The sequence below is a fragment of the Mya arenaria genome, chromosome 3, assembly GCF_026914265.1.
Source record: "Mya arenaria isolate MELC-2E11 chromosome 3, ASM2691426v1".
NCBI classification, from domain to species: Eukaryota; Metazoa; Mollusca; class Bivalvia; order Myida; family Myidae; genus Mya; species Mya arenaria.
Genome location: NC_069124.1, coordinates 29,391,734 through 29,408,641, shown reverse-complemented (window position 1 = coordinate 29,408,641; position 16,908 = coordinate 29,391,734). Strand labels below are relative to the sequence as shown.

Genomic DNA, 16,908 nt, shown 5'->3' with positions numbered 1-16,908 from the left:
AGGACCTTTGAGTTGTAATTTATATTTATACTGTATACAATTACTAAATTGATTCACCTTTATCTTTTACTTAAGTGTATGCTGACCATCCCTGACTGTCACTGCCACCATGGCCATCCAACCACAAATATTCTAAACCTTTCAAAACCAAAGGTTATTCTAACTAGTGATTGCTTTTTTGAAAATGCGCTTGTCTCCCCTATTGTGTGTTGGTATCTGAGAAAAAATAAATGATGGACATGAAATTTGTAATTTTGGACTGGAGATGAACCAACAGTGAAGTTTATTCAACCGTATTAAATATTTAATAGAAAAAAGAGTTGTTGATTAATCCTGGAAAATGGAAAATGTAAACAAATTTTGCATTGTTCCTGGGCGCAAGCGTTATTCAATTATTGAATGGAAACCATTTTATCAGCTCAATGTAATCATGACCTTGACCTTTGACCTACTGATCATAACATCAATAGGGATCTTCTACATGACCAACTTGCATACCAAGTATTAAGATCTTGGGTGCAAGTGTTCTCAAGTTACTGAGCGGTAATCGTTCCTTCACATTAATGTCACAGCAACCTTGACCTTTGGCCTATTGATCTCAAAATCAATAGAGGTCATCTACTAGTCATGACCGACTAGCATACCAAGTATGAATTTCCTGGGTGCAAGAATTTTTTATTTATTGAGCGGAAACAAAGTGTGATTTCAGACTAACAGTATTAAGTCAAGTATTAATTTCCTGGGTACAAGAGTTCTTTAGTTATTGAGCAGAAATCATTTTTAAGCTAAAGGTCACCACCAAAATATCATTTTTTACTTGAAGGTAATCTTGAACTTTGACCTTTTGATCTCAATATATATGCAAAAAGCTACTCAAAATCACTAGGGGTCATCTTTTAGTCATTATTAACTAGCATACCAAGTATGAAATTCCTGGTTGTCAGTGTTCTTTAGTTATTGAATGGGAACCGTTTTTTCAACTGAAGGTCATGGTGACCTTGACCTTTGACCTACTGATTTCAAAGTCAAAAGGAGTCATCTACTAGTCATGAACAACTAGCATACCAAGTAGGAAGTTCTTTGGTACAATCTTTTTTTAGTTATTGAGCAGAAACCATGTTTAAGCTTAAGGTCACTGCCAACATATCCTTTTTTTCCTGGAAGTAACATTGACCTTTGACCTTTCGATCTCAAAATCAATAGGGGTTATTTATTAGTAATGAACAACTAGCATACCAAGAATGCATTTCCTTGACTCGAAGGATCTTAAGTTATAGAGCGGAAACCATTTCTTTACCTCAAGGTCACAGAGACCTTAACCTTTGACTTTGTGACCCCAAAATATATAGTGGACGTCTTCTAGTCACGACCAATTAGCATAACAAGTATGGGTCTCAGCGTTCTATAGTTCTTGAGTGGGAACAAAGTGTGATGTAGTGACAGTCTGACTAATTGACAGGCCAAAAACAATTTGTCTCCACGTCAATTGGAGAGACATAAATATCAACTGTGAACTTGATGAGGTTATTTGGCACATTTTATTGTTACTGTTGAAATGGGAGGTCAATATGGGGGTTTCTCTCAAATGCACATAGATATAAACCACTTACTTCTTGCAATGCCTTAAGAGCTAATGCTACACAAGGTCATTAATTGGTTCTATAACATTATTTATCTATCGGTTCACACATGCATTCAGGAAATTAAAGACACATTTGTGCTAAATGATAAAAAAATAATGTTGTTTTCCATTGGCAATCACATTTATGACAAATTTGCAAAAGTGGTACCAATCTGAAAAAAAGGCTATTTTTCGGGGATAATTTTTTAAAATATTTTCTTAAATTGATATTAGCAGAGCACGAAAACTTTTAGGCTGATTTGGTATGTCCATTTTAAATTCAAACTTTTATAAGAGTTTGAAATGATACAGTCATACTGGCTATTTACCGATAATTCTATGTAACTGAGTAATTGCAATTATCACAATAAACTACAGTTTTTGAAACATCAGAAACAATACAAATAAGTATTGTCTTATTGCCTTTTCTTTCACTTAACCGTCTTTATTAATCCGCCGACTGTTTTCAAGCCTTTCCCAACCAAATCAGCTAGATTTGACCTGGTGATCTCTTTATTTCAAATCGTGTCAGACTTGTATTGATCTTTATGCGCGTAGCTTTATTAAAAAAAACGATTATTAGGAAAATCGGTATCAAATATTTGCGCCCCTTTGCCGTTTTTAGCCAGAATATTGGGTCGCGGTCGCCCCTTTCCTACATGACTACAATGGCATGATGGTATATAATCACTAGTAAAAATGTCAACTTGCCTCGTCAACGTTAACAAAAGTACATCCGTTCTTATTTTGGAAAAGTCTCGCATCCTTTTGTAAAACAAACAAAACAAAGCTTCGGCAAAGGAGGTCTGGAAATTAATATGCAAAAGCTTACCATGCTGCTCAGGAGTTTGATAATTATTTCTGACTGGAGATGTTGCTTTCACACAGGTGGTAAATCACACTGATGCTTCAGAAGTCCATGTACACCCACAGCAGTATCTGCAAGAGGAGCGTAAAAATCTAGATAACTGCATACAGGGTAATTTATTTAAGAAGTTTTTACCTAGCATTGAGATATTCACAGTTTTGGTAAAGAAGAGGCCCATAAGGGCCTATGCTCTACTGGCATGGCTCTTGTGGTCATTTTTAATCAAGAGCATGTATGTATGTAAAAGGCAACATACATAAATATCACGTTTTGTGTTTGCGTTCAACATCTCAGGACAGAAAGTATTGTAAGCAGATTAATTGCATTAACTATTTTACTACGTGCCAAGTAAAGGTCATCTGACAAAAAATGCTTTAAAACTGTACTCACGGTCAAAAATGTATGTAGTTTAAAAAAAAAGAAGTTGGTCAAAGACACGGGTATCAGAGGACAGCAATCAAAATCAATGTTGAACATTGATGCTCATTTTGAACGGTGTTGCTTGTCATTTCATTTTAGTAACAGTCTTAGGGACCTTAAACGCAATCTCATGAAAGGTATCACTAATATCTTCCTTCATACCAAGATTGGTTAAGATATGTCAACCTTTTAATGTAATACTAAAGTTATTTAGTTTCAACTTTTTTCTATTTTTAGAAACAGTGACCCTGACCTTGTATCTAGGGACCCCAAACGCAAACCTATGAAAAGACTGTCCAAAAACTTTTCCTTTATACCAAGTTTGGTTAAGGTATGTCAACCTTAACTAATAATTCAGTTTCAACCATTTTTCTATTTTTAGTAACAGTGACATTGACTCTAATTAGGACCCCAAACACAAGCCATGAAAGATATCCATAAACTCTTTCTTTATATCAAGCTGGTATAAGATATGTCAACCTTAACTTAAGTTATTCAGTTAAAACTTTATTTTTTTATTTTTAGAACCAGTGACCTTGACCTTGACCCTTGAAACCTAAAACGCAATCCAATGAAAGGCATCTTTAAAGTCTCAAGGTATGTCAACCCTAACAAAAGTTAATCTGTTTTAACTGTTTTTTGAAGTAACAGTGACCTTGACCTTAACTCTAGGAACACCAAATACAAGATATGTCTACTATTACTGAAATTGTTCAGTTTCATATGTGAGTTTGATGCCGCCTGTCTGCCCGCCCCAATACCATTTGTCGTCACATAGTGAAACCTGGTTAAAAAGGATATATTTTCATCACTTACAATTTATTAATTAGACGTTTAATTATCAGTGCATGACAATATTCTGTAAAACATCCATTTAAAATATATGTGTATTCAAATCGGCGAGCACACATGCATTTGAAATATAAATGCAGTAAAAAACACTTTAACTTCGATGAAAAGTTGAATGTTTCCATATTTAAAAACAAAGTTTAGTTATTATTCATAAACAAATGATTTCATGGTAATTGTCTATTTTTATTGTAAGGTGATTAGACACTCATAAATGTTTGTGGTCAAATGAATCAGATATTATCATCACTTACAAAATATGCACAAAAGGTCATGTTTACCTAGATAAATGTCTTAGGCCTGGAAAATATGCAATGAAAACGGTAGAATTGTATATTTTTTGACAATGCCGATATTTGTGCTCTCAATACGGAATTTAAATTACTTTCACGTATTCAGACAATTCATTTTTTATGTGGCTGCCAAATACATTGACTTTTGCATTAAAATAGTATTGTTTCACGTATCTTTGTTTTGAATATGAAATGCAAGAGTGATATTACCTGAAGGTGAATGTGAAATTTTAGCAAAATGTTCTTCTTGATATGCTTTTTTATTATGACTACGGTTACAATATTGAAAAGAAACCTCATTCAGGTAGAGATACATGTGAGTTGAATACATCTTCAATGTACCTTTAACATATCGAAGACTACCGCTGTTGAAACGTCTTTCTGTGTTATCATCTGTGTTTTAATAAATCAGTCTACCCTGTCAGCTCCTTTCGATTCCATATTGTGAATCTGCAATAAAGGATAGCATGCATGGTTAGACTATGCAAAGAAGTGAAAGAACCATATACTCTAGGGGAACTAGCTTGTGCATCTTAAATCACACTGTCTTATGGGAGAGTGGGTACATCTATGCAGCATTATTGCAATTGTATTAGTATTGGAGGATAGATCATGCCAACTCGAGTATGTGTTTACCACCATTTTGCTGGTAGTTTTTGGATATTTGAAGCAAAATGAACACAGCAGAACTACCAAGAAAATTCATAATTATATGGATTGAAATTTTATGATACTGCCACAATTTAAGAAATACAGTGTTTCTTTTACATAAATGTATATAGAAATCTTGTTTTTGTTTAACAAAGGTTGTAAGGCTAATTTCTTCACGTGAAAGGAAGTGATCAACAATACCCCTTTGAATACACTTTTTTTCATACTTATGAAGTGCTGTCCAGATTTTCTTTTTTCCTGAAATCACACCTTTCACCACGGTTTTTCTTATGGGTACTCTCAAACCAGAAGTATTTTAACTGACTTCCTGTTATTTGACCTTTTAAGTTTACCCAGTTATTAAAAATAAAAATGATTTTAAATAAATAAGAGGGCCCTGAAAGCCCTGTATCGCTCACCTGATCCAATAAAGATCATCAAGAATAACATTCAGATCAAGTTCCATCAATATATATGGTCATAAATGTGACCTTAAGAGTGTTACCATGCTTTTCCTCAATTTGGCCTGGTGACCTAGTTTTTGACTGCACATGACCCAGATTCGAACCTGAGCCAGAGATTATTAATATTAACATTTTCACTAAGTTTACTGACGATACAGTCATAAATGTGACCTCTCTAGTGTTAACAAGCTTTTCCTTTAATTTGACCTGGTGACCTAGATTTTAACCCCAGATGACCCCATATCAAACTCGTCCAAGATTTTATTGAGGGTAACATTCTGACAAAGTTTCATTAAGATTGTGCCAAAATTGTGTCCTCTAGAGTGTTAACAGTTAAATTGTTGAAGAATCAGCGCCGCATTTTACACAGACAGCTGATCAAAAGTAGACAATTATTGCTGCAGTTATACGGGTAAGTTGCTTTTCATAATGTCATTGTGTGCCAATAAGATGTGTGTGCATGACGTGCATTTAACAAAGTTTAAATTAAAAAAGTTTCCGCTTTGAAACTTTCCATTTCGTCTTTTATTATCGTATAGTTATCTAAAAAATATGCTAGAGCCCTTGTAAATAAATACATAACAATTTATTTGAAACAACTTTTTTGAATTTGTTTTTACTTCAGATAACTTATAACAATGACATTCAAAGTACCTACAGTACCGTTGAGTGCAATCACTATACTTTGTGAAGGTTTATATAGCACTAATTTTAAAGCATAAGTATGGGTGTCTGAGGTGGACGAGTGGTTAATGACTTAGCCTGTTAGTCCGTCAACTCTGGTTCGATTCCCCAGAACGGTTAGATATCTTTGTTGTTTTTTGAAAGGTTTATCTCAGTAAATGATATCTTTTTAATTCAATTTATCTGCCAAACATCATTGACAGAGAAGACAAATGTTTATTCCATGTCATTATATGATTAAACTAATACATTCAAAAAAAGTTTGATATGTTTATAATTAATTGTGCCCCCCCCCCCCCCATTTAGAGAGTCCTGGAGCCACCCCTGTATTAATTGGTTCAATTATAATTTGAATCTTCATATTTCAGGTCAATGTGAGGTCTTGGCTGCAAATTAACTTGTGCCTAACATAGCCTAAATCGCAGTGATGATATAAACACCATGTGCAACAATAATGTTGTGACATACAACCATGTGCTTTAAAAGGTTTTCCAAGTTTCGTTACAATGTTTGAGCATTGAAATACAAATGTATATATAGCGTTTTAGGATACATTTTCTATATCGTTGTTCATAAGATGAGTCAAATCAATCTTTGTTTTCATATTATTATTTTACTAAGTTCCCGAGTTAGTTTGGGTTTTCCATAGTTATATTTAGTTAATTAAGAGGTCAATCTCAGAACGAGGCTGCTCATCCTAAGTAAGGCCCTTCTTTGGTGCAAACACTATTTGACTAGTAATCCATCTAATTTCACATTGTTTAAAAATATAAAGGCTACGGAAATTATTCCGTATTTGTTTATAATGTATTGCTTTTTTTCTTCCTGATAATGAAAAACAAGAGGCCCAAAAGGGCCTATGCTCTACCGGCTGGTTTTGTGAGGTCAACATCACTGTTTTCGAAAATGAACCAACCCCTAATGGGTAACTGAATACTCAAAACTGAAAACTGTATCATGTTCGCAAGCATTGATTACACAATAGCATTTTTATACTATCAAGGTCCATAATCTAATCATTTCAAGGCCCATAATCTAGGCATGCATGGGCAGATCCAGCTGGTTTTCAAAAGGAACCGAGCTCTAATGGATATGTAGATACTGTACAAGTTTCATCGAGAAACAATCAAAACTAAAGGCTGTATCATGTTAATGAGCAATTGTTTACTGACATACTGATTTTTTTATACCATCAAGGGCCATAATCTAGGCATGCATGGGCGGATCTGGCTTGTTTTCGAAAGGAACCGAGCTCTTATGGATATGTAGATATTGTACAAGTTTCATCGAGATACAATCAAAACTGAAGTCTGTATTGTGTTAACGAGCAATTGTTAACAGGATTTTTATACTATCAAGGCCCATAATCTAGGCATGCATGGGCGGATCTGGCTGGTTTGCGAAAGGAACCAAGCTCTAATGGATATATGATCATGATCAGGTTTCATCAAGATACAATTAAAACTGAAGACTGTATCGTATGAACATGAATTGTTTACAGACACACGGATGCACATACTACGTACAAATAACTATCGCATAAGCTCTTCTGGCCTTTGGCCAATAGAGCTAAAAATCAAAGGCTCATTTGGGGAAAATCAGTATCGGCAGCGCTTACTCCGGGCTATGACAAAGTAGGGTAAAAATGTCCCAGCTAATACTTTAGCGAATAATCAAAGTAGTTTTAAAACAACATCTTCTAAAATATGTACTTTGGTAATCGAATATTCGATCGAAAGAATTAATGAATATTCGAATATCAGTTTTGCCATTCATTTGCATCCCTTATAGATACACAAACAACAAACAATGTACCATCCAATAAACTGCCTTAAACTCTAAATATCAAACATCAGAACACCTTCAGCACCTTCCACTAATATCATCACTTCTCTACAATCTAGGTCAACATCACCTTCCTCCACATGTTCAAACTCAAATGTTTCTTTTAATAAATCCGTTAAGGCTTAATCACTATCCACAAATAAGATAAGATTTTAGCTTAAAATAATCTACATGAAGTTCAATGGAAAAGTCTGATTATTTAATTTATCATTAATAAAAAAAAAAATCTTCTAAAGACTAAATGTATTAGAATTATTTGAATCTATGAACCTAAAAAAGAACAATAATAACCTTAAAGGGATTATGTTGAAGACTTAATTTGTTTAAATCTATTCCCTTGTTCCAAAAACTAGAAAGTAGAGAAATCTCCAACAAAAACGGAGACCATGAAGCAATACTTGCTGCCCTTGCTTCAAGAGTTAACGATACATAACATACAGATTTTAACATTTTATCCATTTTGTCCATTTTGTTGTTGTTGTTGTTGTTGATCAATCATGTTCTTTGGTGTATTTTTGTAGAGGGTCACCCAAAGAAGCTTACTGTAAAGTTTAATGGAAATTGGAGATGAAGTTTTAGAGGAGAAAGCAATATAGGAAGTTGGCCATTTTGTTGTTGTTGCTATTGTTGTTGTTGTTGATCAATCGTGACTCCATAACATATTTTTGTAGAGGGTCACCCAAAGGGGCTTCCTGTTAAGTATAATTGAATTTAGAGTGGTGGTATCAAAGAAGATGATTTTTTTAAAAGCAAAACAGGAAGTCAGCAATTTTGTTGTTCATACATGCCATATTTTCTGGAGACCATTCAGGGGGATTTGTTCAAAAGGCTGAAAATTCAGGGGGATTTTGGTTGTATTCAGGGGGATTTTTTTAGCAGGTCTAAGTTGGCGAAATTTTAAAGTATTTTTAGACGCAAGTATGAAAAAATGTATTCACATATAGTTTGCTTTGAAAACCTCTAAACTTTTTCATTATAAAGAATTATTTTATGTCATGATTTATCATATTTTTATGATACACTGTCATGTCATACTGTAATGCACTTGCAGAACAAAATATGTCATTGGAAAAATATGTTTTCGAGATAATTAAATTAAATTTACCTTCCTCCAAAGTCTTAAAAAAAATTGTGCTTAATTCTATCAGCTTTGATGACTTTCAGACAATAAGAGAATAGAATAAATATTATTAATTTCTTCCTTCCAAAAGTGTAATATTTCTTTGCCTTTGATAATTACTACAAATTAATTGATCACTTGTTGTTAAAGTTTCCTTTTGGAGAGTTTCACTCATATACTGTGGTTTCACTTTGTCATTATTGCCTGATGTAAAATTTAAAAAAAAAAATATTATTATTATTTTTTTATTTTTTTTAAATTCCGGGGGATTTTTATCTCCCGCCGGGAGACCGGGGAATGAATTGAAATTCCGGGGGATTTTTCCCCCCGCCGGGGGATATGGCATGTATGGTTGTTGATTGTTTTAATATAAACCCAGTCTCAGGAGATAAATTAATTTTCTGTTTTATTTCAGGTTGTAATAGACAAGTTTATCTAATAATGAATTTATTTCAGTGCTCATATTTTATTTATTTGATCTTATATATATATACTGTACGTTTAGTTTTCTGAACTTGTAATTGCATTCAAAAAAAAAAGATTCTTGCTTTGCGACTCAGATATGTACACATGCATATATTTGTCACATTGACAATTTGTATGTTTCTTCCTTTTTGATGAGGCATTTAACATTTTAATATTTTATACGGTGCTAGGGAGACAACTTAAATAACATTTTTGATTGGTGTGATGAACATCGGATAACGGTTCCTGAAATTTGTTTGATTAATATATTTTGCATAAATTATTCTCGTATTACATTTATTTTAGAATTTGAGGACAAACTTTCCCTTATGGGGGAAGTGTAACGGGGTGTTTTATTCATATGTTCATGTTTATCATTGCCTGCTTGCGTTTAGATTGCGCGTACATTATTATATAGTGTGTGAGAGGGTGGTCAGTGTGTATGTATTTAAGTGGTCATTTTAACAACTATCAATTGGATAATATTAGAATTAATTCATACATGTAATTACCCGTAACATTCTATCTCTCAGGCATTGCTGTCCTGACACTTATTGAAGTCGCATCTGAAAAATGTTTTCTACTTTTTTGCATTGTTGTTAAATAATACTTATTACACTGCTGGCCTTTTCCTTTTTGTAATTGGAAATAAAGAATATAAACGGACTGACCCATAATAATTGTATACCCAGGCTACAGTTGAAATATACATCAGCTATTATAGGAGTCCTTTGGACTGAGTGGTGAAGGCTTCAGTTTACTTTTTTTCCTTGCCTGTTCTGCAGTGGGTTTGCACCCCAATACAGCCGGATTATTCTAAATACTTTAATTGTTGCTGTTTTTCTGCAATTTTGGTTTCAAAGAGTCAAATAATTATAAAATAAGTCTTTAGGTACATTATAAATTGATCCAAAAGCATAAGTGAGTCCCTTTAAGTAGTAATACTACAAAAACTTTGTTTTATAAAAGTTTAAAATAAAAAAAAATAAGAAAATGTAATGAAATTGGAATTTTAAACTAAACTTTAATGGACAAAATTTAAAATATTTCTCACACATTAACGTTTTCTTGTCTTAATACTATAACCATACAGGCATATTTTCTACCAATAGACAGAGCTTCAACTAAGCAATAACTAACTATTCAATTATTTGTATGGTTGGTTTGATTCCTTAAATGAAGTTTAACTTGAGCATGCTCAGTCTTCTAACATTGTGCACAAAACAGTTATTTCACCGAAAATCCTTGTTATTGAGATAATCTTCTGTGTAGTGTTTTATTTCAATAGCTCAGAGACAGGTTACAAACAGTGACAAAAAAACCCATTAAGAATTATAAAACAAGAATGTACCTTGTTGTGTTTTTTGACTTTGGTCTTGCATGCTGGTCTCAATCTCGGTGGAAGGTTTGTGAAACACAAGTAGGCCACTGCCATCATAATTTCCATTTTAATTTGCCGCAGCTGTAGCTCCAGCCTGTAATACATTTTAAACCAAATTAATAAAATCCTAAAAGAAATAAAAATGGAGGTGCATTAAACCTAAAGGTAAGTGATCAAGGAGCTTGAGTGAAAAATACTCATATTTAAAGCTGCAGTCTCACAGGTTGACAACATATTACACTTTTTGTCTTGTAATGAGCCAATTTCTGCACATCTGAAAACCAGTGATACAGAGCTGCTGACAAAAAAAAAGTTGGTATATTGTAAGTAGTGTAAGTATTATGTACGAGGAATGTTGGTACAGTGTAAGTATTGTGTACGAGGAATGTCGGTACAGTGTAAGTATTGTGTACGAGGAATGTCGGTACAGTGTAAGTATTATGTACGAGGAATGTCGGTACAGTGTAAGTATTGTGTACGAGGAATGTCGGTACAGTGTAAGTATTGTGTACGAGGAATGTCGGTACAGTGTAAGTATTGTGTACGAGGAATGTCGGTACAGTGTAAGTATTGTGTACGAGGAATGTCGGTACAGTGTAAGTATTGTGTACGAGGAATGTCGGTACAGTACGAGGAATGTCGGTACAGTCTAAGTATTGTGTACGAGGAATGTCGGTACAGTGTAAGTATTATGTACGAGGAATGTTGGTACAGTGTAAGTATTATGTACGAGGAATGTTGGTACAGTGTAAGTATTATGTACGAGGAATGTCGGTACAGTGTAAGTATTATGTACCAGGAATGTCGGTACAGTGTAAGTATTATGTACCAGGTTTGTTGATTAACTGTGTGGACAATTTAGAAGTTTAAAAGCTGCACTCTCACAGATTGATTTTTTTGACAACTTTGATTATATTTGGTCATTAACATACATAGGGACATACATCAATATTGGCTAAGTTTAATATAGTTTTAAATTAGTTTTGTTCAACACAAAGAAAATGATTTACAATGAACAGACTCATGTGAGTTGGGCAGGTCATATTCATGCATCTGAAGAGGATGACCTTTTAAAATTTGGCAATTAAAGTGTCTGCTATTTAATAAAAGCTAAAGTGACATCCCTCAAAAATTAAACATTCAAGACATGTGGTAAAAACTGCACAAGCCTATAAGCCTTGCACTGGTGAACTGAACTGCTTTCTTGGTTTTATTAAATTCTAGATTTTATATAGACAGGCTTGTTCAAATAATGTGATGCCAAGCACAGGTGTAATAATTTGGTATTGTTTCATGAGGGAAAAAGCTTCTGGCAAAAATCATTATCTGCATGTTTTGGAGAGTGTAAAGGCTTCCGTTAAAGTTTAAAGTATATTACTCCCTAGATTAGATATTGGCTAATACTTCCAAAATTGATTCTTTGGATGTACAAGAACTCCATAATTTTGAAGAAAACTTCCACAGTTGAAGGCTTGGAATTTCAAAATATCAACACCTGGTGTCAATATTACTTTGATGGTCACAATTTCAATAAGGCTTCAAGAAGTATGTATTTTAATAATAAAAATCTGATTATGGCAACTTGCAAATTAATTATTCGATTTTTTACTACAAGCTGAAAACTGCGAGAAACCTAAACTTCCAAATTTCAGTAAAAACTTCAAATAATGATGGACAGGAAGTTAATACTTCCAGTTTCAAAGTCTTAAATATACACTCTTTAATACTCCCAAAATTAGATTAACTACAATTAAGTCTTTGTTTTAATATCCACAAAGGATGAATAAATGGTGAAAACAATAGTTCTTAAGAAGGATACCGAGTTTAATTTGTAAAAATGTGCATAAAATTAAAAGACTGTATTTCTACCCTATGCCATAATAGTAGATCACAGTAAATATTTTACAATGTAACTATCACCAATCATTTAATATTTTTGCAATTTTCTGTTATAAAATACAGGGTTACAAACTTACTTATCAGTAATAAATATTGTACACAAATGCATTTTTTAGTAAGTCGTTTAAGGTTTATCTGAGTAAAAATTTATGTTTGTTTACATGTGTATATATTGATTTTGAATAAGAGTGTCATTTTAATGGAAGTCTTGGAGTGTTATCTAGAGAAATCACAGGAGTGGTAAGGATCATGCATGTCAGAAAACAAAAAAATAATTTAAAAATATTCAAAAGTGGGTATTATTTACTTGGCACTTATCACTATTTTCAATTCTAGCTTATCAACATATACTGAAGAATGAAAAAGAGAAGACAAATCATAAAGAATCACAATAATCGTTACATACTTTTGAATATTGGGTTCTCTGCATCATTCTGTATCCCAATAGGAGGGAGCATCAGTTTTCTCCTCCACCAATACAGGAAATGGTCCTGTTAAAAAGGACAAAAAAGGGCAAACATAATTATATATCAAACTGACTGAAAAAAGTTGACTTAAACAAGCACAGCACACAGGAGCTTGTAATGTTATACAGTCATTCGGTCTTAGTCAGCAATATACAACCAGGTTTCTGTTACAAAATCAAGCTTCAAATTATTGTGGTTTTGCTCTGAAAACACATATACAAGACAACTAGATTTAGCCACTCAGATATATTTTTTTACATTTAGTAAATATTTTCAATACCTTTTTTCAAATATAATTATGTGGAAAGTGTCGGTCGGGTCAAGAAGCTTAAAATTCCAGTTGTAATGAAGTATGATGGCACAGGGAAGGTCCGGAAACAGACAGTAATATATCGGACAACTCATTTTTTATACAACGGCTGACATGGCGTTATTTGTACTTAACACTTAAATTTTGGTGTTGTTATAAATATTCCTTTTCAAAAAAAATCTGAAAAGAAAAATGCAAGAATCTGTTGATGGAGAATATAATATTGCGCCATATATATTTGACAGTTTTAATGCTTTCTACACAAGGATAGTCCATTTTGTAACCAAACACTCACAATTAATAAATATGACTTAATAAAAATGAAAAACCCAATATACACTTAAAAATGTCAATACTACAGAACAAACATGAATAATCCGATATTTTCTTTAAAAATTGTCATCCAGCACCACATTCATGAACTCATTTCTACAATGAAAGCTTTGCTAACAATCAATCATTTTAAGCTTTAGGGCCATGGGTGCAGGCATTGTCAAGTTATCACACAGACAAGCTTTTTGCGTTCAAGGTAACTGTGACATTGACCCGATGTACCCTTCCCCATATATTAAAAGGTGTCATCTACAGTTAAGGCTCAACCCTCAAGTCAAATGTGATGATCATAGGTCCACACTTTGTTGAGATATCTCTGGGAGAAGCTTTGTTAACCTTTTCGTGATCTTTGACCCAATGAAATCAAAATCAAGAGGAATCATGAGACTGCTGGTCAGGCCCAACCTTCATGCCAATTTGATGGTCCAGGAATTGTTGTGTTTGACTTCAAGGTCACTGTGACCTTTGACTTGAAGACCCCCAAAATCAATAGGGGTCATCTACTGGTCAAACACCACCTCCAAGTCAAGATTGAGGGCCATGGGTGCAGGCATTGTGAAATTGCCAATCGGACAACCATGTATCATTAAAGGTCACTGTGACCTTAACCTTTGACCCGATGACCCCAGCCTCCATGTAAATTTTGACGACCATAGGTCTAGGCATTGTTGATCAATCACTCGGACAAGCTTTAAAATCCTTTTACCATTTAAGGTCACTGTGACCTTGACCTTTGACCTGATGACCTCTGAAATCAGGGGTCATCTACTGGTCATGCCCTATCTCCATGTCAAGTTTGATTACCATATGTCAAGGAATTGTTGAGTTATCACCCCGACAAGCTTTGGTCTACCGACGGACAGACGGATCGACTGACATGTTCATAGCAATATATATACCCCTCTTATTTGAAGGGGGGCATAAAAATATCAATGAGTAGGTTTGCAAACTAAATTATTTGAAGTCAGTAATTAAGCTAAGTGTGAACCCTTTGAAGTCAGTTATTAAGATAAGTGTGAACCCAGTTTAATCTTTCTTCGAAGGATTATTGCACAATGTGATAATTTAGATGCCCTATCTTCTCTAATTAATAAGTCTTTAATATGTGCAAATTATATTTTATATTTCAAAACATTTTAATTATCAACAAATGCTGTTGTTTGATTAGCAATTACTGGGTATGTAAATTTCATACAAATATCTTAAAAATATTATAACTTACCTTCAAATATACATTTAAATAAAAAGGACTGGTGGCTATTTGACCAAATTGGGGCGTTTTGACCAAGTTGGGGGCGTTTTAACCATTTTTTTTTCCAAGTGAGGGCTATTGACCAAAATGGGGCCTATTTGGCTCAATAGTCCAAGTAATTGTATGACAGATTTTTTTTACGATTTTTGATATGACAAATCCTTCATGTACAAATTCTTTTGTATGTATGAAAAGTGGGTAGTTATTTGGGATTCTGGGTTAAGGCATATTGCGTCTATAAATTATCATAAAAACAAGAAATATTACCAGATAATGTTAATTTAAATTAGTTCCGTACACAAAAAATATCCAACGAATAATTATGAGTTTGAACGGTTTTCTTCATTTCATTCTGTCAAAACATAACAATATATACATGAAGGGAACCTGCAAGGCTTTAGGGCACAATTTTAAAACAATCGGATTCCGATGGCCAAGTTGTTATGATTGTACATGTATTTGTGAGGTCTATTTGAAGCTTGTCGGTGGTGGCAGAGTTATTACGATTTGAATGAGTTGTTCCGCTTGGCATAATTGTTGTCTGTGTCAGTCAATTTTCGTTTTATTTGAAAGGTAAATAATGTGTTAAAATCATGACATTTGTGTTTTAATGCATTAAATGCTTGTTTTGTGCAAAATAACTCTTCACTTACACATGTAAAATATGAATATAAACCTTTATGATAAATTTCAGCCATAAAATACTCCACTTAATACAATTTCAGTATTTTTCAAAACACGCTTGTTTTTTTGTACCAACCAGTTTAGACGTACGGGATTGGAAGAATCCTGTATAACATGTCTATTATTTTAGACTATTTGCCTTAAAATGGCTAGTTGACCAGGTACCGTTTTAATACAATGATTTTAATTCAGTTAGGGTTAGGGTTGAGGTTTTTATTCTTACGCATGTATAGAATTGAGATGTCAATATATTGTTTTGCATTAATTTGAGACGCGACACTATCACAAGATCATGATATCCGAATCTTTGTTCGTCCGATCTCTAGGTACCTCTGCTCATGGTGTTTAAATAGGCAAGGTTTTGCTAAACATGACCATTGAACCGAATGTTTCGTTGATGCCTTTTAAATCACGTTCATCCACCGATGCGATATACTAGTAAGGGCTGCACACGACAACAATTATGCTTCGTCTTTTGCTGCTTTTGTTGTGTTTGGCATATGTTGCAGGTAACTGCTTAGCAGTCCTGTGGTAGCAGTCAACAGTTTACGGCGTTGGAAATGATCGTTTTACAATAAAAATATTTTGTATGCCCAGGTCGGGATCCCAAATTCATTTATAAACCATTTTTATACAAACTATTTTGACACCTGTGCTTCTTGAGTGACAATGTACTTACTTATGTAATACACGCCAGAAAACGTTAACGATACAAACGGTTAAAGAATACTACAAAACAAGATTTGCCACCCCGCAAGCGCAGATCCGGATAAATCGGCGAACACTATCTTAGACAATCAATACAGAAGGCGACGTGGGTCCCAGCCTGATCACGTGTAGGGATGCTGAGATATCTTCGAGATTGCCGACCCCATTTTAGGGCATTTTGTGCTGCATTTTAGTGTATAAAATAACGTTATAGGCGAATGAAAACTGTGACGTAATAACGCCAGCGATGCACCGACGTGCGTGCGCGTGACGTAGGGTATGGTGAGACGTAAATTTCAATACCAGAACCAAGCTCCTATCACTCTTGGTTCCGAAGATACCTTCGAGATTAGCTCCCCCTTAGTAGCTATATGGGAGCGCGTTTTGTGTACGAAATGTCGCGAATTTGCGCAAACTTTGACGCTGTTGAAACCAGTCAAAACCTATCATCCCGCACACACCAAGGGGTGCATCTTGAAGGGTTTAGAGTCCCCTCAAGGTAAAATTGGTCCCAGCCTGATCACGTGTAGGGATGCTGAGATATCTTCGAGATTGCCGACCCCATTTTAGGGCATTTTGTGCTGCATTTTAGTG

The 16,908-nt window shown here is 34.1% G+C and overlaps 1 long non-coding RNA gene across 2 annotated transcripts in view; it reads right to left on the bottom strand.

The window, feature by feature from the left end:
• LOC128227224 (uncharacterized) overlaps positions 1 to 16,110 on the bottom strand; it is a 33,371-nt gene extending 17,261 nt beyond the window's left edge. The window contains exons 1-5 of one of the 2 annotated variants that reach the window (XR_008259781.1): positions 15,683 to 16,110; positions 12,967 to 13,051; positions 10,632 to 10,755; positions 4,394 to 4,501; positions 2,454 to 2,560 (exon numbers count right to left, since the gene is read on the bottom strand). This is a non-coding gene — a long non-coding RNA (uncharacterized LOC128227224). The remainder of the gene's footprint in view (positions 1 to 2,453; positions 2,561 to 4,393; positions 4,502 to 10,631; positions 10,756 to 12,966; positions 13,052 to 15,682) is intronic. The other variant, XR_008259780.1, reaches the window with a different exon arrangement.
• Between the last annotated feature and the right edge of the window lie 798 nt (positions 16,111 to 16,908).